Here is a 21,810-nt window from a genome sequence, read left to right on the forward strand (position 1 = left end):
TGTAGTCTGATTCAGTTCTCTCCTTTCTTCCTCTCCTTTCTCCTCTCTCCTTTGGAGTTCCTTAAAATATAAGACTTCTCTTTTAAGTGTATGAAGACTTTGGCCATACAATTCACAAAGGCACAGTACTGTCTCATTGTTCATTTTAGCTAGGAGTAGATTAATTTGATTATCAGACTTTAAATAGTCACTCCCAGATTTTCATAGCCCACTTATTTTTGCCCACTTATTGCTGCCCTTAGCTCATGACTGGAGCTGCATCTCGGAGCAGTGATGAAAGGAATATGCCTTCTATCTGTGCTTCAACTATAGCAGGGTGAAACTACTATTCCTAACCTCACCAGAATGTCAGAGTAAAAAACCATTTGTAATTTCCATTTTGGTCTCAGGAAAATCTCTTTTCCAGCTCCCAGCCTGAAAAAGACTTCTCTTTCTTGGAAAAGACCTAAACAAGTATATGTGTGTGTATGTGTGTGTGTGTATAAACACACACACGAACATATAAACAATAGGTAGCCTTCAGGTCATTACACAGTGATAAAATTAAGCTTTTCTTTTGCACATGTAAATGTATTCTGGTATGTGGCATTTGTCTACTAATTTTTCATGATATATTTGTGAAACACAAAGTTTAGGAGGTGGTCAAATATATCAATATTTTCGCTTATGCATTCAGATCTTTATGACAGTAATTATCCCCTAATTTACACTTATAGAAACATTTCTCTACATTCTCTTCTAGGATTTTTGCTGTTTTTATCTCTTACATTTATGTCTTTTTAAAGATCTAATTTATTCATTTGACAGAGAGAGAGATCACAAGCAACGGGAGAGGCAGAGGGAGAGGGAGAAACAGACTCTTTGCTGAGCAGGGAGCCCAGTGCGGAACTCGATCCCAGGACCCTGGGATCATTACCTGAGCCAAAAGCAGACACTTAACAGACTGAGCCACACAGATGCCCTGTCTCTTACATTTAAAACTTTACTATACTTGGCATATATCCAAGTGCACTGTATACAATACAGATTTGACTTTTTCAAAATTACTAGTCAACTATCTCCAAAACACTGATTTGAGATGTTACCTTCATATCTGTACTTGGATATGTATCTGAAATCGGTAATTTCTTGAGTCTTTAGAAATGTGCATATCCTTTGACTTAGCAATTTTACTTGCAGTTATGTATCCTATGGGAAATCATAGATAAGTATAAAGCCTGTGCTATAGAGAATGTTAATCACAGCATTATCCATGAGAACTTATACTGAAAACATTTTAAAATGTCTAAAAATAGGAGAGTAGCTGAACACATTATGATATAGCCATTTGATATGATACAATATAGTCATTACAAGACTAGGTATAAAGCCATTAGGGATATCATATGAAAAATATTCATAAATTTGGTAAATGAAAATAAGAGGTTATAAGAAAGTAGTATGTACAGTTAAGATCACATTCATGTAAATTACAAATGCACACACATACACAAAAACTATTGGAAAGATATGTACTAAAATGGTGCAGATTGTGGAATTTTGGGTGATTTCATTTTTCTTGTTTGTGCTTTTTGGTATTTTCCTATTTTCTATAGCAAAGACAAATTATTTTGTAAGCAAGAAATTATAATTTTCATTTTCAAATAAAATAAAATTTGCACTATTTACATGTTGACAGAGAGTAACCAAACTGAAATTTGAGACATGAAATTTATTGCTTGTTGCTTTAAAAATGTTTCAATTTCTGTGAAGGTCAAATGAATTGTCAGGGAGTTATGCTAGTACAATTATAGTACAATTATATGAAAATCTACTGCAAGGAGCAGATAATTTTTTCTTCTCCTTTAATCTATTATTGTGGTAAGTTACTTTATATAAATTCTAATGTTAAGAATACTATTGCATTCCTGGGGTGCCTGGGTGGCTCAGTGGGTAAAAGCCTCTGCCTTTGGCTCGGGTCATGATCCCAGGGTCCTGGAATTGAGCCCCGCATCTGGCTCTCTGCTTGGCAGGGAGCCTGCTTCCTCCTCTCTCTCTCTCTCTGCCTGCCTCTCTGCCTACTTGTGATCTCTGTCTATCAAATAAATAAATAAAATCTTTAAAAAAAAAAAGGATACTATTGCATTCCTGGAATCAGTCAAACATGTGAGATTTTTCTTTTTTAAATCCTGATGGATTTTATTTCCTGATACTTTGTTTAGGATATTTACAACTATGTCCATGAAAGAAACTATCCAGTAATTGTCCTCTCTCATTGCCATTATCTCTTTTTATCCCCCTAAAGTTTATCCTGATCTCATGGAGTGAGTCGGGTATGGGGGAATACTCCAATTTTTTTCTATTCTCTGGAAGGATTGGTATAAAGATTGGAATAATCTGTTTCATGATGATTTGGTAAAACTTTAACTAGGGAACTCATTTTTAAAATAATTAGTCTCCTAGGAATTCGTCCATTTCATTTGGATCAAAATTTATTGGCATAAAGTTGTATATAACATCCTAGTATTATATTTTTAATATCTAGTGCATCTGTAGTTATATCAGCTTTTTACTCATATTGATTATTTGTGACCTTTTCTCCTTGCCAGAGGCTTTTCAGTTTTATTATTCCTTTCAAAGAACCAACTGTTTTTTTTTCAAAAAATCTTTAGTTCCTTTATTTTTCTTCGAAGTTATATCGTTACGTATTCATCTTTTATTTTCTCATTTTTTTTAATTAAAAAAAATTTTTTTATTTATGTATTTGACAGAGAGAGAGAGAGATCACCAGCAGGCAGAGAGGCAGGCAGAGGGGTAGGGAGAAGCAGGCTCCCCGCTGAGCAGAGAGCCCGATGCAGGGCTTGATCCCAGGACCTTGGGACCATGACCCGAGCTGAAGGCAGAGGCTTAAGCCACTGAGCCACCCAGGTGTCCCATTATTTTCTCATTTTTTAATTAATTTAAAAATTTTTTTAAATAAATATACAATGTATTTTTATCTCCAGGGGTACAGGTCTGTGAATCGCCAGGTTTACACAATTCACAGCACTCACCATAGCACATACCCTCCCCAATGTCCATAAACCAACCACCGTCTCCCTCCCCTCCTCCCCTCAGCAACCCTCAGTTTGTTTTGTGAGATTAAGAGTCACTTATGATTTGTCTCCCTCCCAATCCCATCTTCTTTCATTTATTCTTTTCCTACCCCCCAAACCCTCCACATTGCATCTCATATCAGGGAGATAATATGATAGTAGTCTTTCTCTGCTTGACTTATTTCGCTAAGCATGATACCTTCTAATTATATCCATGTCATTGCAAATAGCAAGATTTCACTTCTTTTGATGGCTGCATATTATTCCATTGTATATATATACCACATCTTCTTTATCCATTCATCTGTGGATGGACATCTAGGTTCTTTCCATAGTTTGGCTATTGTGGACATTGCTGCTATAAACATTCAGGTGCACATGCCCCTTCGGATCACTACGTTTGTATCTTTAGGGTAAATACCCAGTACTGCAATTGCTGGGTCATAGGGTAGCTCTATTTTCAACTTTTTAAGGAACCTCCATGCTGTTTTCCAGAGTGGTTGCACAAGCTTGCATTCCCACCAACAGTGTAGGACGGTTCCCCTTTCTCCACATCCTCGCCAGCATCTGTCATTTCCTGACTTGTTAATTTTAGCCATTCTGACTGGTGTGAGGCAGTATCTCATTGTGGTTTTGATTTGTATTTCTCTGATGCCGAGTGATGTGGAGCACATTTTCATGTGCCTGTTGGCCATGTGGATGTCTTCTTTGCAGGAATGTCTGTTCATGTCCTTTGCCCATTTCTTAATTGGATTATTTGTTCTTTGGGTGTTGAGTTTGCTAAGCTCTTTGTAGATTTTGGAGACCAGCCCTTTATCTGATATGTCACTTGCAAATATCGTATCCCATTCTGTCAGTTGTCTTTTGGTTTTGTTGACTGTTTCCTTTGTTGTGCAAAAGTTTTTGATCTTGATGAAATCCCAATAGTTCATTTTTGCCCTTGCTTCCCTTGCCTTTGGCGATGTTCCCAGGAAGAAGTTGCTGCGGCTGAGGTCAAAGAGGTTGCTGCCTATGTTCTCCTCAAGGATTTTGATGGATTCCTTTCTCACATTGAGATCCTTCATCCATTTTGAATCTATTTTTGTGTGTGGTGTAAGGAAATGGTCCAATTTCATTTTTCTGCATGTGGCTGTCCAATTTTCCCAACACCATTTGTTGAAGAGACTGTCTTTTTTCCATTGGACATTCTTTCCTGCTTTGTCGAAGATTAGTTGACCATAGAGTTGAGGGTCTATTTCTGGGTTCTCTGTTCCGTTCCATTGATCTATGTGTCTGTTTTTGTGCCAGTACCATGCTGTCTTGATGATGACAGCTTTGCAATAGAGCTTGAAGTCCAGAATTGTGATGCCACCATCTTTCGCTTTATTTTTCAATATTCCTTTGGCTATTCGAGGTCTTTTCTGGTTCCATATAAGTTTTAGGATTATTTGTTCCATTTCTTTGAAAAAAATGGATGGTATTTTGATAGGAATTGCATTAAATGTGTAGATTGCTTTAGGTAGCATACATTTTCACAATATTTGTTCTTCCAATCCAGGAGCATGGAACATTTTTCCATTTCCTTGTGTCTTCCTCAATTTCTTTCATGAGTACTTTATAGTTTTCTGAGTATAGATTCTTAGCCTCTTTGGTTAGGTTTATTCCTAGGTATCTTATGGTTTTGGGTGCAATTGTAACTGAGATTGACTCCTTAATTTCTCTTTCTTCTGTCTTGTTGTTGGTGTAGAGAAATGCAACTGATTTCTGTGCATTGATTTTATATCCTGCCCCTTTGCTGAATTCCTGTACAAGTTCTAGCAGTTTTGGAGTGGAGCCTTTTGGGTTTTCCACATATAGTATCATGTCATCTGCAAGGAGTGATAGTTTGACTTCTTCTTTGCTGAGTTGGATGCCTTTAATTTCTTTTTGTTGTCTGATTGCTGAGGCTAGGACTTCTAGTACTATGTTGAATAGCAGTGGTGATAATGGACATCCCTGCCGTGTTCCTGACCTTAGCGGAAAAGCTCTCAGTTTTCTCCAGTGAGAATGATATTTGCGGTGGGTTTTTCATAGATGGCTTTGAGAATATTGAGGTATGTGCCCTCTATCCCTACACTTTGAAGAGTTTTGATCAGGAAGGGATGCTTTACTTTGTCAAATGCTTTTTCAGCATCTTTTGAGAGTATCATATTGTTCTTGTTCTTTCTTTTATTAATGTGTTGTATCACATTGATTGATTTGCGGCTGTTGAACCTACCTTGCAGCCCTGGAATAAATCCCACTTGGTCGTGGGTGAATAATCCTTTTAATGTACTGTTGAATTCTATTGCCTAGTATTTTGGTGAGAATTTTCGCATCTGTGTTCATCAAGGATATTGGTCTGTAATTCTCTTTTTGATGGGATCCTTGTCTGGTTTTGGGATCAAGGTGATGCTGGCCTCATAAAATGAATTTGGAAGTTTTCCTTCCATTTCTATTTTTTGGAACAGTTTCAGGAGAATAGGTATTAATTCTTCTTTAAATGTTTGGTAGAATTCCCCTGGGAAGCTGTCTGGCCCTGGGCTTTTGTTTGTTTGGAGTGGGTGACTGTTTCAATCTCCTTACTGTTATGGGTCTGTTCAGGTTTTCTATTTCTTCCTGGTTCAGTTGTGGTAGTTTATATGTCTCTAGGAATGCATCCATTTCTTCCAGATTGTCAAATTTGTTGGCATAGCGTTGTTTATAATATGTTCTTGTAATTGTTTGTATTTCTTTGGTGTTGGTTGTGATCTATACTCTTTCATTCATGATTTTATTTATTTGGGTTCTTTCTCTTTTCTTTTTGATAAGTCTGGCCAGGGGTTTATCAATCTTATTAATTCTTTCAAAGAACCAGCTCCTAGTTTCGTTGATTTGTTCTATTGTGTTTTTTTTTTTTTGGTTTCTATTTCATTGATTTCTGTTCTGATCTGTATTATTTCTCTTCTCCTGCTGGGTTAGGCTTTCTTTGTTGTTCTTTCTCTAGCTCCTTTAGGTGTAGGGTTAGGTTGTGTATTTGAGACCTTTCTTGTTTCTTGAGATAGGCTTGTACAGCTATATATTTTCCTCTCAGGACTTCCTTTGCCATGTCCCACAGATTTTGAACCGTTGTGTTTTCATTATCATTTGTTTCCATGAATTTTTTCAATTCTTCTTTAATATCCTGGTTGACCCATTCATTCTTTAGAAGGATGCTGTTTAGTCTCCATGTATTTGTATTCTCTCCAAATTTCCTCTTGTGATTGAGTTCTAGCTTCAGAGCATTGTGGTCTGAAAATATGCAGGGAATAATCCCAATCTTTTGATACCAGTTGAGACCTGATTTAGGACCCAGGATGTGATCTATTGTGGAGAATGTTCCATGTGCACTAGAGAAGAATGTGTATTCTGTTGCTTTCGGATGGAATGTTCTGAGTATATCTGTGATGTCCATCTGGTCCGGTGTGTCTTTTAAGGCCTTTATTTCCTTGTTGATCTTTTGCTTGGATGGTCTACCCATTTCAGTGAGGGGAGTGTTATTGTATTATTGTCGATGTGTTTCTTTGATTTTGTTATTAATTGGTTTATATAATTGGCTGCTCCCATGTTAGGGGCATAGATATTTAAAATTGTTAGATCTTCTTGTTGGACAGACCCTTTGAGTATGATAAAGTGTCCTTCCTCATCTCTTGTTATAGTCTTTGGCTTAAAGTCTAATTGACTGGATATAAGGATTGCCACCCCAGCCTTCTTCTGATGTCCATTAGCATGGTAAATTGTTTTCCACCCCCTCACTTTAAATCTGGAGGTGTCTTCGGGTCTAAAATGAGTTTCTTGTAGGCAGCATATTGATGAGTTTTGTTTTTTTATCCATTCTGATACCCTGTGCCTTTTGATGGGCATTTAGCCCATTAACATTCAGGGTAACTATTGAGAGATATGAGTTTAGTGCCATTGTATTCCCTGTAAGGTGACTGTTAACTGTATATTGTCTCTGTTCTTCAAAGAATAATTGATTTTAATGATGTTCTCCACTGCCTGTTTATTTTCTATTTCATTAATTTTTCTTCCTACTTTCATTTTCTTCAACCTTTAAGTTGTACTCTACATTTCTTTTTCTAACTTTTTAAGGTGTATGTCTACATGATTAATGTTCAGGCTCTCATTTTTTTTTATTGTAAGCATTAACTACTATAGATTTCCTTCTGTGTATATCTCTCACTACATCTCACAGTTTTGATGTGTAGAAATCACACTATCATTCAATTCTCCTGTTTACATTATCATTTCCTTTTATAATGTATATCTTTAATGCCTGAATGTATGAAAATTACAAAATTTTTTTTTGTTATTGGCTTCTAACTAAATTTCAGTGCAACTAGACAACATGTTCTGTGGATAAGAATTTCTTTGAATTCTGTTATAATTTGCTTTAGGGCACAATATGTGGTCAATTTTTATATATGTTCCATGTGTCCCTGAGAAGAATGTGTATGCTCTAATTGTTGGGTACAGTGTTCTATAAATATTCATCATATCAAACTTGTTAATTAGGTTATTCAATCATTCTATAGCTTTGCTAAGTTTTTAACTGCTTTAAGTATCAATAATTTAGGGAAGTATTTTTGAAATCTCCCTCTAAAATGTTAAATTTGTGAATTTCTTCCTACATTACCATTAAATTTTGCATCCCATTTGATTAGTAAGGGGTCTGCTATCAGTCTAAGTGTAGCTCCTTTGTAAATGATACGCTTTTGTGCTTTTAAGATATTTGTTGTTGTTGTTGTTGGTAGCGTCCTAAAAGTTCATTACATGTGTCTAGGATAGGATTCTCTCTCTCTCTATTTCTGTTTCTCTCTAACTCTCTCATCCTGTTTGGTATATGTTGTGTTTCCTGAATTTGAGGATTCACATATTTCATCAATTCTGGAAAATGCCCAGTGACTATGTCTACAAATAATGCCTTTCTTCAATTCCCTCTATTCTCTTCTTCTGGGGCTCTAATCAGATATAAGTGTTCTCATTCTGTACTCCATCTCTCCCTCTTTTTAATACTCTAACTCCTTGCATTTTAGTCTCCATTGTAGATAATTCTTCTAGATTTTTCTTCTAGTTCAGCAATCGTCTTCTGACCTATGGTCTGAGATATTGTTTTAACAATTCACTGTATTTCTTATTTCAATAAATACATTGTTCATTTTTAAAAGTCCCATTTAATTATTTTTCAAAATTTCCTGGTAACTACTAATAGTCTTGTATTGCTTGTTCATTTTTGTGATATATCCTTAATTTTTTATTTTTTTAAAGATTTTATTTATTAATTGGACAGAGAGTCATTGAGACAGGGAGCACAAGCGGGGGGAGTGGGAGAGAGAGAAGCAGGCTTCCTACTGAACAGGGAGCCTGATGCTGGCCTCTATCCCAGGACCCTGGGATGATGACCTGAGCTGAAGGCAGATGATTAACAACTGAGCCATGCAGGTGCCCCTATATCCTTAATTTTTAAAAACATTTCATACATAGAGATTCTGAATATCTTCAGTCCTTAGGAATATAAATCTGCTTATATTGTTTCTGCTGACTCTTGCTTATTGTGTCTGGTTTTGTTAGGTGCCTGGTGATCTTTGATTATTGTGAACTCATATATGCTTGTGTATAACATGTTGTAGAACTGGAGGCTTAAACTGTGGATTTTTTTCAAAGAGTATTCTTGCCTGCTTTTCCTAGGGAGGAAGGACACTTCAAACCTGGGATCATGTTGGTCCTTTCAAGGGTCCGGCTTTAATAAGGGAATCTCCGCTTCAGAGCCCCTACTCTTTCCCCCAACAGTGCTGCTCTTCCAAGTCTTAGTGAACCAAAAGCAGAACTACTATAGGTATTTTCACTCAGGGCAATTTCCTTATGTCTGGCTTTCTTACTGCTCTTATTCCAGCTCTTGTTTTAGTTCATGGTTTATTCTTTTCAGCTTGGGGAACTGAGGTGGTTCTTGGAATCCCCCATTTACTTTCTCTGACCCCAGAAATGCATCAAACTATATTTTATTCAGGATCTTATTGTTTTTTGGTTAGAGAATACTCCCAGTATGTCTATTATATCATATGGCTGAGAGAAGAAATGTGTAGGCAATGTAAATTTTTATGCCTAATCACTACATCAAAAGCCTTCTTAAGCTCAGATAAATTACTACAAACTACTATATTCTGGACCACTAATAATCTTCTAAAATTCATAATCTGTTTTCTCTTAACCTAGTGTGAATAATTAAACTTAAAGAATTGACAATTCAGCAACAAATGTCATCTGCCTTACCTGAATGTTTGACTTGGCAGAAAGTCATATAAAAGTTATTTGTTCTAAGCTTATCAAATCCAATAAAGTAAAAGTTGTCTCCCTTTTCAGTTGCTGAGAGAAGATCTTTTCACCACCCTCCTTCTTATGGCCCCCTTCAAGTTCTCCTTCCACCCCCACTGCAATGTTTGATCTATGAAATTTCATTTCACAATCAAACTGACTAGAATACAGGTTTTTCACAAACGGAGAGAAACCTAGAAGCTTTCATGATAATAATGTAATAAATAAGCACACTTGTTTTTCAATGGATCAATTATACCTCATTTTAATAAACAAAAGTAAAGGCTTGGCAATAAGTATTTCATTTTTCACTTTTTACATATGCAAACTTTATTAATCCATTCCTATCAAAGAAATATAAAACTAAAAGACAACTTACAGAATGGAAGAGTATATTTGCAAATGACACATCCAGTAAAGGGCTAGTATCCAAAATATATAAAGAACTTATAAAACTCGACCTCCCAAAAACAAATAAATAACAATTTAAAAAAAAAGAAGAGGGTGTCTGGGTAGCTCAATTGGCTAAGCATCTGCCTTCAACTCAGGTCATGATTCCAGGGTTCTGGGATCAAGTCCCACATTGGGCTCCTTGCTCAGCGGAGAGCCTGCTTCTCCCTCTCCCCCACTTCATGCTCTCCCGCTCTCCCTCTCTCTCTCAAATAAATAAACAAAATCTTAAAAAATAAAAAAAAACAAAAATGGGCAGAAGACATGAACAGACCTTGCTCTGAAGAAGACATACAGATAGCTAACAGACACATGAAAAAATGCTCAACATCACTCATCATCAGGGCAATGCAAATCAAAACTGCAATGAGATATCATCTCACACCTGTCAGAATGGCTAAAATAAAAACACCGATTACATGTTTGACTTCCAGAGATTTATTTCCTCTGCTGATAAATCATAAACCTGATACACATCTTGTTGCTTAATTACTGCAATGGGATGAAGAGGAGACAGAAACTATCACCTGCATATACAGTTCATCCTTGGTTTTCAATAGAAACATTGACTAACATTCCAGCAGAAGTTTTAGTTTCTGGAAGTTTCATCATTTAGGAATGGTAATTGTTGATTTACCTCATGTGTCATATGTGGTGAGTGAAAAACTTAAACTGATCATTCTAAAACACCTAAGGCAGAATCCCACTGGAGAACAAAAGCATCTAATTGTTCTTCTAATCATATCTACATTCAATAGTGTGATATTTAAGAATTTACATTACTTGGTCTGTCTCATGTACCCTATACCTCACCTGGCGGGTACCTCCTAACAAATATGCATCCCACCTTCCCATACATTATCTCATAGTTAGCAATATGTGATGATTTAATGATGCTGAAGTAAATAAAATAGAACAGAAAACCAGCCATACATCATTAGCAATTTTTCAACATTGATATCATCCCTTCCTTTTCACCAAAAGCAGAGTTTGAACTTCACAATATTTTGGGTTTTGATCACATTTAAACCAGTCTTTTAGAGAGCTGGTGGCCAAATTTCTCCTTTTTAACAGTAGGGTTCTCCTCACCCACCTACCCCCAACCCAAGCCAAGTTTACAATGAAAGAAAAAATAAGTACACACACACACACAGAACTTGAGCATGCTTCTGAGGAAGAGTGTTACAGTATGAGCCAGAGGTCTGCTCTGCCTTTTTCTTGTCCCATGTAGTCTCCTGGATGGTAGCTCCACAGGACCTCAGCACTTTGAGGAGCTGTCTGAACTTCAGTATCATCTTTAACTAGGTTATAAAGTCCTTGAAGTTAGTGCACTTTCTATTTAGCACAGGCATTCCTTCTATAGTTAGCACAGACAGGAAATATTTGTTAAATATTGGTGTGGCGGCAGGAGTCTAGTCTTAGTTGTTGTTTTTTTTAAGATTTTATTTATTCATTTGACTGAGAGAGAGCACAGCAGGGGGAGCAGCAGGCAGAGGGAGAGGGAGAAGCAGGCTCCCCACTGACCAGGAAGCCCAATGCAGAGCTCTACCCCAGGAACCTGGGATCATGACCTGAGCTGAAGGCAGACGCTTAATGACTGAGCCACCCAGGTGCCCCCTATTCTTAGATTTCTGTTCTTTTTCTTCCACATGTCCTCCTTGACTGAGCTCATCTATCACCGTAGTTTCAATTGCCATCAAAATATCCATCCTTCCTATATCTATATCCAGCCCAAACCTCTACCAGAAACTAGTATTGCCAACTGCCTTATGGTTATCTCCGTTTGCATGGGTGAAGGGAAGGAGGCTGGGCATCTCAAACTTCCAAACTGATGTCAGGTTGAATTGCTCCTAAATCTCTTCTTCTTACCACTTTGTCCATATCAGTCATTATCATTACCAAGCTTGATACCTAGGACAGGAGTTTTCCTTAATAATTCCCTCTTTTCTGACCCCATGTGCACTAAATCACAGAATCTTGCCAATTACAGCTCTTAAGTATTTCTTGAATTTGTTTTCCCCCCCCTCCACTTCTACAATCCTTGCCCTAATTCCTGCCCTTATCGCCTCTGACTCACTGGGTTATCTGGAAAAATTGTCACCAAATCATTCTATGAGGATTCCAGTATCCACCCTTACACTAGAATCTTCTAGTAGATCACTATCATTTACATGATACATTCCAGGCTTACGTTATCTAAGGTCCTTTTGATCTTGTGCCTGCTTATTTCAGCTCTGTTTTGCACTGATTCCTACCTGGCACATCATGCTTCTCACATATTGGAGTTTTCCAAACACGCCATGCTTGTTCTTGTACTGGTTTTATGCTCAATGCAGCAACCTCTGCCTTAAATAGGCTTTCTTTTCATCTTCACTCCTTTCCCTGGGAAACTCCTATCTTTCAGGCTGTCCTATCAATGATGCTTTAATACTTCCCTCCTGGGTGCCTGGAGGCACCAGTTGGTTAAGCAAATGCCTTCAGCTCAAGTCATGATCCCAGAGTCCCAGGATGGAGTCCTGCATTGGGCTCCCTGCTTGGTGGGGAGTCTGCATCTCCCTTTCACCCTCCCTGCTCTCAGGCCTTCTCTCTCAAATAAATAAGTGAAAAATAAAAGATATATATACTTCCCTCCTGTGTGCTTTCACAACATCCTTTGCATATCTCAATTAGAATGGGGTGCAATAAAAGTAAAGGAAATCTCTTTGTGTATCTGTGTCTCTAGCTGGACTCTTTACTCCTAGAGCAAGGACTGATGGTGGTGGTAATTGTGGTGTTTACACAATATTTGTGGAAGGAAGGCAGAAAGGCAGGATTTCTTTAACTCTAAGCAATGTCAATCTAAATTTGCCTGCTGGATTGTAAGGACAGGTTGTATTTATTAACACACAACCCTCGAGGTTTTATGGCATCTGTGATTTCACTACTAGAAGTCTCAATTCTGGGAGCAAATGATATGTAATCAAATGGCTTTGCTATGACTGCTGAGTCTTATAACTAGAAACTGGCAAGTGGAAAATAAAATGTTTTTGCCTCTTCCATGAGCGATTAATGCTGAATGACAAACTCCTCTCCGATGGCCTCAAACTGTGATCTGAGAAGGTGAGCCAGTGATCTTTCAATCACTGTTGAGCAATAGTACCTTGTTTTCCTTATTTAAAGGATATCAAGGCCTTCAAAATCTGGAGGTTTGAGCTGAGAAACTGAGGAACTCTTTATCTACTAAAAGTCTGAGACCCTCAATTTGGGAAATAACAACAAAAATTTATTAGCAATGTTAGAAAAATATAGTGAGGGGGGCCAAGAAGCAAATTTACTTTTACATGGGAAGTTGATTATGGATGATGGGAGGTTCCTTTAAAGTCCAGAGAACTTGAATATAATACACGAATAGTTTTTTTTAAAAGATTTTATTTATCTATTTGACAGAGAGAGAGAGATCACAAGCAGACAGAGAGGCAGAGCAGAGAGAGAGGGGAAGCAGGCCCCCTGCTGAGCAAAGAGCCCGATGCGGGACTCGATCCCAGGATCCTGGGATCATGACCTGAGCCGAAGGCAGAGGCTTAACCCACTGAGCCACCCAGGCGCCCCTACATGAATAGTTTTTGAACATCTGCTCTCCCAGGCATTGCAAAGAATATACAAATAAATAAAATATACACCCTGCTCTCAAAGAGCTAATAATGTGCCAGCCAAAGACTTTGCAGAAACTGAGGCAGATATCTATACTAGTGGTTTCCAAATTGTGTACAACAGAATCTAAAGTTAGTATCTGACAGAGATGAGCATTTAAGGTTAAGCATTTTATTATATTGTAAGATTCTTGCAAAAGTGTTTCCCACCCAACAGCGAAGAGACAAGGAATCTATTGACTAAATTCTATCACTGTGTGATTTCTTGAATTCAAGCTGATGTTGCTGCTGCTGCTGGTGGTGATGGTAGTGATCATGAGAGTGCCAGTTAGCATTTACTGATTATGAATTATGTGCCAGGCATTCTGAACAACCTGCAAAATCCCGCAAAGACTTTATATACAATGTCTTACTTAACCCGCATCACCCTCTGAGATAGGTACTATTATACAAATAAGGAAACCAAGGCTCAGGGAAATTAAGTAGCTTATACAAGGCCACACAAATCTTTTCTGCTAATATCCTTTTAAGCTTCTGGATCAGTTACTAAAACAAACCAATCAACCTCACAGCCATTGCAATTACCACACCGGTGTGAATTGTACATTTTAAATACTACTGTATAGAAAACAAAATGCAAAAACGAATTGTATTATAGACACTGATAAAAGACTATGACTGTCACCTGTAGCACTGGTTTCATTTGTGCACTGAAAGTCACAGTTGATCCTTGAACAACACAGTTTTGAACTGCGTGGGTCCACTAATAGAAAATTTTTTTGGTTTTCCTGAGAAATGTAGGACACTACTATGGCTCTTCTCCTCCTTATGATTTCCTTTTCTTCCTTATGGTTTTCTCAATAAGATTTTCCTTTTTTTCTAGTTTCCTGTATTGTAAGAATACAGTACATAGTACATACAACATACAAAATATGTGTTAACTGACTGTTTATGTTATCAGTAAGGCTTCCGGTCAGCAGTAGGCTATTAGTAGTTAAGTTTTTGGGGAGTCAAAAGCTATATGTGGATTTTTCACCATGCAGGGGATTGGTACCCCTAACCTCCATGTCATTCAAGAGTTAACTGTACAAATACCAAATAAATGAACCCATGAAAAATTTCATATGAATATACCACTTCTCTATGCTTTATATATTATGATTCTTTGTATGATTTCACTTGAAGAAAGAGGGAAGACATTGTTGTTCAAAAGCTTTGAAAAACACTGGTCTGGACCATTTAAGGACTTGACTTTGGGGATTAAGGAGGGATAACAGCCTAACTGAAAGGTTCAGGATGTTTGTTCTCCATAGCTGGGAACTTTGTGGTCGCAATGCCTAACTTTAAAGCAATATGTACTCACAGAAGAAGACATAATTTCCTTGGGTCCAAGTGACCTGGCCAAAGTATGTGAGGGGAGGAATCTAGAAAGCAGTTCTTCTTAAGTTGTGGCTAACAGAGCTTCCTAGAGACCCTCCATAATGGCCACGAAGATAGGAAGTCATTCTATATTATAATAATAATTATAATGAAACTATGATATCAGGAACAACTATCAGCAGTAATTAAGTGATTACTATGCTAAGCAATTTAAATGTATTATCTCATTTATTCTTCAGAGCAACCTGGTACAAGGGTACTATTATTATCTCTAGTTTACCAGTGCAAAGATGCAGGCTTGGGGAAGCTTGAAGGGTCTAAATCACTTGTGTAAGGTCATACTGCCAGAAAGAGGAAGAGCAGGAATGGATCTCAGGTCTGTCCAGCACTACCCCCTCTGCTTTTAACCTACTATGGCCAACAGTGCGCTGCCCCCAGTTAGCTATATAAAAACTTTACTATGCAGCTCTCTTTATTTTAAGCCCCTCAAAAGTAGTAGGAGAGATGGCATAAGAGAGAAAATAGGTTGAATACCAAATTTCTTGTGGAAAGCTATGCCCTTCGCAAGGATGGTAGTGGCACTATATGATCAAGGGTGGAGAATGGTCTTCATTTCTTCACTGAATGGCTAATGAGATTGCCCCCAGCAAGGTTTCTCCTAAGTTGGGCATGATCAACCTTTCTGTGTATCTCAAGAAGCTTATTCCAGGCTGGTCCCTTGAAGTCTTCTCTAGGATCCTCCTTTTATTATCTGAGAAAGAGCTCCTTGGGAAGATGAGGCATTGAAAATAAGAGTTTCTCAAGTCAGACAGCAGGCCTGAGGGTGTTTCAGAAGTGATCAATATGTACTCTGAAGGTTCTGAATACATGCATAAGTAAGATAATTGATCAATAAATATCTCTTCAACAACTGGGTTATCACCATTTTAGAGTGAACAAAAGCTTGCTTTGGACCTTCCCCAGCAAGACGCTAGTCATTCGTGTTACTTTACAACCCTGCATTTTCATTTCTTAAGTGACATTTGCACCAAGAACTCAATTTCCATCTTGTATGAATAACAAACAAGAGGTGTTTTTATAAAGCTTAAACAGAGAGTGTTTTCTCTTAAACAAACCACATGCCAGCCCACCTAGGACAACAATCATTTCCCAAATTTTTAATAACTGTTATCTGTCTAGACATCAACTCATACTGAAAAAGGAAAAAAAAGCTGTCAGAGGGTAAAACAATCAACATCTGCGAAGATGAAGAATTTGGGCACAGCAAAGGTAGATTAAAAATAAATAAATTGCACTTCAATATGGTGATTAATGCGCAAGAAAGATAAACCCAAGGGTGGGCCAAGGCAGGCCCTAGTAAATATCTTCTCTTAAAAATCTTGCCAGTAAATCATAATTACATACCAGGATCATAAAGTCTTTTTGAGGAGGTTCTTTTCACTTGGCAAGTGGAGAGGGCCTTAAAAATATAATAAAACTACAGGAAAGATTGATGATTATAATAAGTTTACTCTAATTTCTTCCAGCTACCAGTTGATCCGGAACGGTATGCAATTTTGTCTCCTCTCTGATAGGGAAGGGAGGTGTCTGAAATAATATAACTTTAAAGTTTTGTGGAGCCTTGTGTCCATATCTATGATTACCTGAGAACTTGCCAACAACTTTGTGAGGTGCGCACACAGATAATGTTATCAACATTTTGCAAATGAAGCAACAACTCAGGAAGAGTTGAAGCGAATGGCCTAAGGCCACAGTGGTCTAGCCAGAAGTCCACCAACTGGTACCCAATGAGTTTCCATTACCCCTATTTCCTCAAACAAAGGGTTAGATGATGGTACTAGGTTGCTTATGGATTTAATTTATCCAGGATATTCTAATTTAACAGCAGGAGAAACAGAGTGAGGTGTATTTGGACTGCCTTCGTACTGTTAAGTATCTGAGATCTGTACATCCAGGGCACCTGGGTATACCAAAGCTGACTGCTTAGAACAATTTTGTTTTAAAAGCTGTAGGCATTTCAAGTGCATCTCCTCAATTTCATCCCCCCCACTGCTATTTGGAGGGAGGGAATGTCCCCTGTTGATGACTGGGGCAGGATCAGAGGGAAGGAAGAGAGACTTAAGGAACCCAGGCAAGTGAGGCCATGAGGGCCTGCTGTGCTGGGGGGGGGGGGTGTTTCACATACTAAAATAGGCATTTTCACAATAGCATACCTAGATCTTAATGAAGAGGAGCAACAGATAAGCTTTATCAGGGAAAAAGAAAAGACTCATGGGGAATAACATTAGTGTTTGTTTTAATAGAAAAGCAGGAAATGTGTTTTGGGGCCCATCCAAAAATGCCTGCCCACTAAAAGGAGTGAGAGATGGTGTCAGTAGATGTGTAGGCTTATCTAGCTTTCCCCAAACAACTATTGTAAATACTGGTTTATTACTATTGACTCTAATTATATTAGTTAAAGGATCTGGCACAACATAGGACAAACAAAGATTTATGTTCTCTCAGAAATAATCAGATGCATTGCAACCCACTGGCCAGCATTTCTCTGGCTGTCTCGCTGGAAACTCGAAAACACAGAGTTTCTCAAGGCTTAGGTATGAAGGAGCACTCTACTGAATCCAGGACTGCCAGAAACTCTTAAGGAATGAGAAAGAACAGGTGAAAGGTCAGGGAACATCATCATCATCATCACACGCCATTTGAGGGGCCATTTTTGGTTTGTAGATCTGTGGGGAGGGGATCGTTCCACCCCACCCCTGCCCGCACTAAGTTAACAAAAGCACTGACACACCTTTGCCTTTCCTGTGAGCCTCCGGCTTACCACCACCTCCCGGACATAGATCACTGAATGAAAATGGAGCCCAGCTGACATAGGAAAGTTTCTGGGATTCTGGCAGGCAGCATATAATGATTCAAGTGGGTACACACCTGTTAGCCAAACAGCCATGCTCAAGAGCAGCAGTTCCCGGGTCCAGGAAAAGAACACACTGAATTTCATGTTACAGCTAATTCGACAAAATTCTGGCACGATCAAAACGTCAGCACAGCCTGGAGTGTTGTGGAATTGATTCGGGGTGGGCATGCCAAATAAGCTAAGTGAAGAAAATGACTTTCTTTTGAAAGGTCTTGTTAGTCATGGCAGGGCAGTCTATTATTTGACCCATTAGCTCTTATTTGGGGAAAGCTGAGGGTTGGTAATACCTTATTATGGAACTTAGGAGAGTAGCTTATATACATGGAATGTTCAGTAGCCTCAATGGCAGGCACACAGGAGGATGGCTGCATCCATTAGAGTAACCCAAGGTGTCACAATCATGTGCATCTCCAAATGAAAGGATTAATGTTAAAATTCAGGTGTAAGAAGATGATCGATTTAATATTAACACATTTTAAAAGAAGGAAAATGATCTCAATGAAAGAAATGGGTCACTGAATTGCCTGGCTTGCAAAGTTAATCGTAACACTGGGACGAGTCGATCTGAACTGAATCAGCATGTTCTGCAGAATCCCAAAGGAACGGGATAATCTGACCTGCCATGCTTCCAGTGGCATTTAGGCAGTTTCCACTGCTTTGCTAGAATTAGGATGCACTGGCTTTGCCTGGTTTCTGTATACTCCAGTCAGAACTGGTTTTCCAGCCTAGGTCCAGGGCCCTCTGGAGGTTCTCAGAGACAGAAGGCAATGTAGGAGTTAAACATCTGTGACTACTGGTTTTCAGGAACACTGTGGATAGTATCTAGTGGTTCTCATCTGTGCAAAGCTGTTCAGAACCATTGCATTACCAAGAGACGCTAATTAAAGGTTTCATTCTCTCCCCATCTCATTTGCTACAAAGTACATGGTTTGAGGGTTAAGCCTAAGACCACTGCTCTGAGCAAAGGGAAATTCATAGAGACATGGAAAATGCAGTGTATGATGATTTTTAATCATAAAACTCTCTAATCAAACCTCTCAGAGTTATGCTCAGTAGTCAGTGACTAATAGGTTGAGGAGGAAAAGATTATATTCAATCTGCCTGTTAACTACAAGACTTTAATCAATTTCAGTGGAAAATGCTCTGAGGTGGAAAGAAATATAATAGGACAGTGATCTAATCTCTCAGAAAGCTTGGTGCCATTTTCTATTTTCTCTCCAACTGGGAAGACACTAATGCTGAGACCATTCCCAAGTATATTCTACACTGATGCTGAGGAAGAAGAGGGTCATTTTGCTCAGTGAACCACATGAGTCCTTACCTACGAACAGCTGAAATCTGAATATCCTGGTATAGCTGCATTTCATCATGTCAGAGCATCTGGAGGGCCTTGTTGAAGGGGGTGGGGGTGTTGTGGCAAACCTGTGGTCTCAAAGGATTGCCCTCCTCTCCAAGAAAGCCAATAAAATCCTATAACTAGCATACAGAAGCACTGGTAAAAACAAAACCTGTCTTTGAACCAGATTTGAACCATGGGTCACTAGTTTGTAACCTCTGGTCTAGACTTCAGTTATTAGAGAATTTCAGATATAAGAATGGTTATAGCATGCTTTGCCAAGGTAATGCAATTCGAATGAATCTTGGCATTTCACATAAACCTACTTTTGAAAGGTCTACAAACATTACCGCCAACACACACACACACACAAACACGCATGCAACCTTTCCTATTAGCACATTCCTATACCCCCATTGATTTAGAATCAGGGAAACCTATCCCTTTCCCATCTACAGGATTTATCAAAGAAGGAGAGAACTTGATAAACCATCCTACAACTCAAATTTCATTTCCTCCAATGAAATTTTCCTGATTATCTTCTTCCCAAATGACCTCTCCCCTCAATTATCCCAACTGACTACTCTAGGACTCAATTGTCTGTACCATTTATATAGTTCACAGAGAGGCCTACAATAAAATAGAAGATCTCTTTGTGTAATGGGATGTATCAAAGTCACAGGATGGGCAGAAAAGCAAATGTGGAATTGTTGGATGGTCAATGGATTCAGACTGGCTCTGTAAAAGGCTTTTCTACCTATCAGCCAGATACCACTTAAAATCGATAAATCTCAGTCCTTTCCGTCTGTAAAATGGGTATAATAATCCCTACCTATCTCGTATAACTGGTGAGTGGTTCAAATCAGATAACATATGAAAGCCTAAACAGAGGTGTAAAGGCAATGCCATCATCATTATTATTATTCACCATTCTGGTCTGTGAAGAATGGGTTGTTTAAAGTTCCCTCTGAAACAATAATCCATCTTTCGATTTACCAGTTGCAAAAAGCAACCCTCCTTATGTGTTATGCATTGCTCCTTGTAGCCTCGCATGATGAGAATTTATAAGTAACACATTTTTAGCTGCACATTGAAGATAAGACTTATACAAAGGAGATCTGACTATATTGTTCAGCTCCACTTGAAAAACAACAACAGTGAAGACCAAAGAGGGTAAAGCACAAATAAAGGGAACGTAGCCAGTAATGCTGAAGAAAAGAGGTGATTACCTATAGGCATCCAGGCCAGGATACCTGCCACAGGACGGAAGTCCACAGATTTGCAGTCTCCATTGTGACTTCAGTTAATGTTTGGCTTGGGTATCTTCCTAGCAATATATATCCTATATATCCTTTTCCATTCTTCTTCCCTGCCTCTCTTCACTCCCATTGATTAGGTAGTGCACAGTAATGATTAAGAACACAGATGTGGGTTAGCCAGACCTCGTTGAAATCCCAGTTCTGCCCCTTACTAGCTTTGTGACCCTTAGCAAGTTGTTCGGCTTTTCTGAATCATGGTATCTCATTTGTAAAATGGGGTAATAATAGTAATGAAGGCAGAGTCTGGCACACTGTTTATTCTCAGCAAGTATTAGTTATTATAGCAGATAATTGTCATTATAGTAGATAATAAACATTTGTTTATTATAATTATTTATAATTATAAATAAATATTAGTTGTTAGAGTAGATAACAATTTCTTAATATACTTCTCAAAACTCTCCCCAGTAGTGATCCATGCTCCAAAATGGCCCTTTACCTCTTTCAAAGCAACTCTAGCCAGAGTCTCAGCAAAAATTTAAGTCAATTTGCACTAATGTGTAAATGTGACTTATACTTTCTAGATATATATTAAGATAATGTTTAGGAGTATCAATGGCCAAAGGAATAGATCTATAATAGTCTCATTTTAGACAGAGTGTAATAAGTAGCAGGAAAAATACTTGGGACCCTTGCATAATAGAGAGTTCCTAGGAATATTTAGAGATTATTCAGCTTAATGAACAGCCACATACTAACAGCAAGCCTTACCTAAAGTTTATTTTATGCTCCTGGCCCTTCTCCATTTAGATATTAAATCTAGTAGGCCAAGTCAAGAGGCATTTAGTAAGTGCCTGTTGTATGACTGACATCATGCTGGGTGAATGATATAGATAATGAAGATTAGTTTCTTTCTCCTTCTTAAGCAAAAGAGAGAGAGATGAATATACTTTCAACAGTTCAAAAGGAGTCAAGGGTCAAGATTGAGTATAACAGCAGGAGAAGGCAATGTGATAAAGACTTGTACTTTGAGCAAATAAAAATAAAAAGTCCCTGAGCTTCCATTTTTTCACCCAAAATGAGTGTAATACTCCATAAAATTTTTCTTTCCTATTTCATAGTGTTCTTGCCAGGATCAAATGAGATGGCACCTATAAAAGAGATTGGGTTAACTGCATATGAATATTAGGTGCTGATGAAAAGGTCATACTGTGATATGGGAGTGAGAATTATGGAAGTAGCAACCCACACTGGTAGATGAGAAGGGAGAAATGGCCAGAATGAAATACAAACAGATGAGCTCTAGGGGCTTCCACTAATGTACATTACCTGATACCAAGAGCACCTCAAGCAGGCAAAGAAGGAAAGTCCCACCACCCTACTGCCCTTGGGTTTATTATAAAATAAAATTGCAAATAAGGTTCTTAGTACAATGACTGGC

At 38.2% G+C, this 21,810-nt stretch overlaps 1 protein-coding gene across 3 annotated transcripts in view; it reads right to left on the reverse strand.

The window, feature by feature from the left end:
* The window catches only part of COL4A6 (collagen type IV alpha 6 chain), a 282,697-nt gene that overhangs the window by 236,406 nt on the left and 24,481 nt on the right, over positions 1-21,810 (reverse strand). The gene's annotated exons all lie outside the window — the stretch shown is intronic.

The sequence above is a fragment of the Meles meles genome, chromosome X (genome assembly GCF_922984935.1).
Source record: "Meles meles chromosome X, mMelMel3.1 paternal haplotype, whole genome shotgun sequence".
Taxonomy (NCBI): domain Eukaryota; kingdom Metazoa; phylum Chordata; class Mammalia; order Carnivora; family Mustelidae; genus Meles; species Meles meles.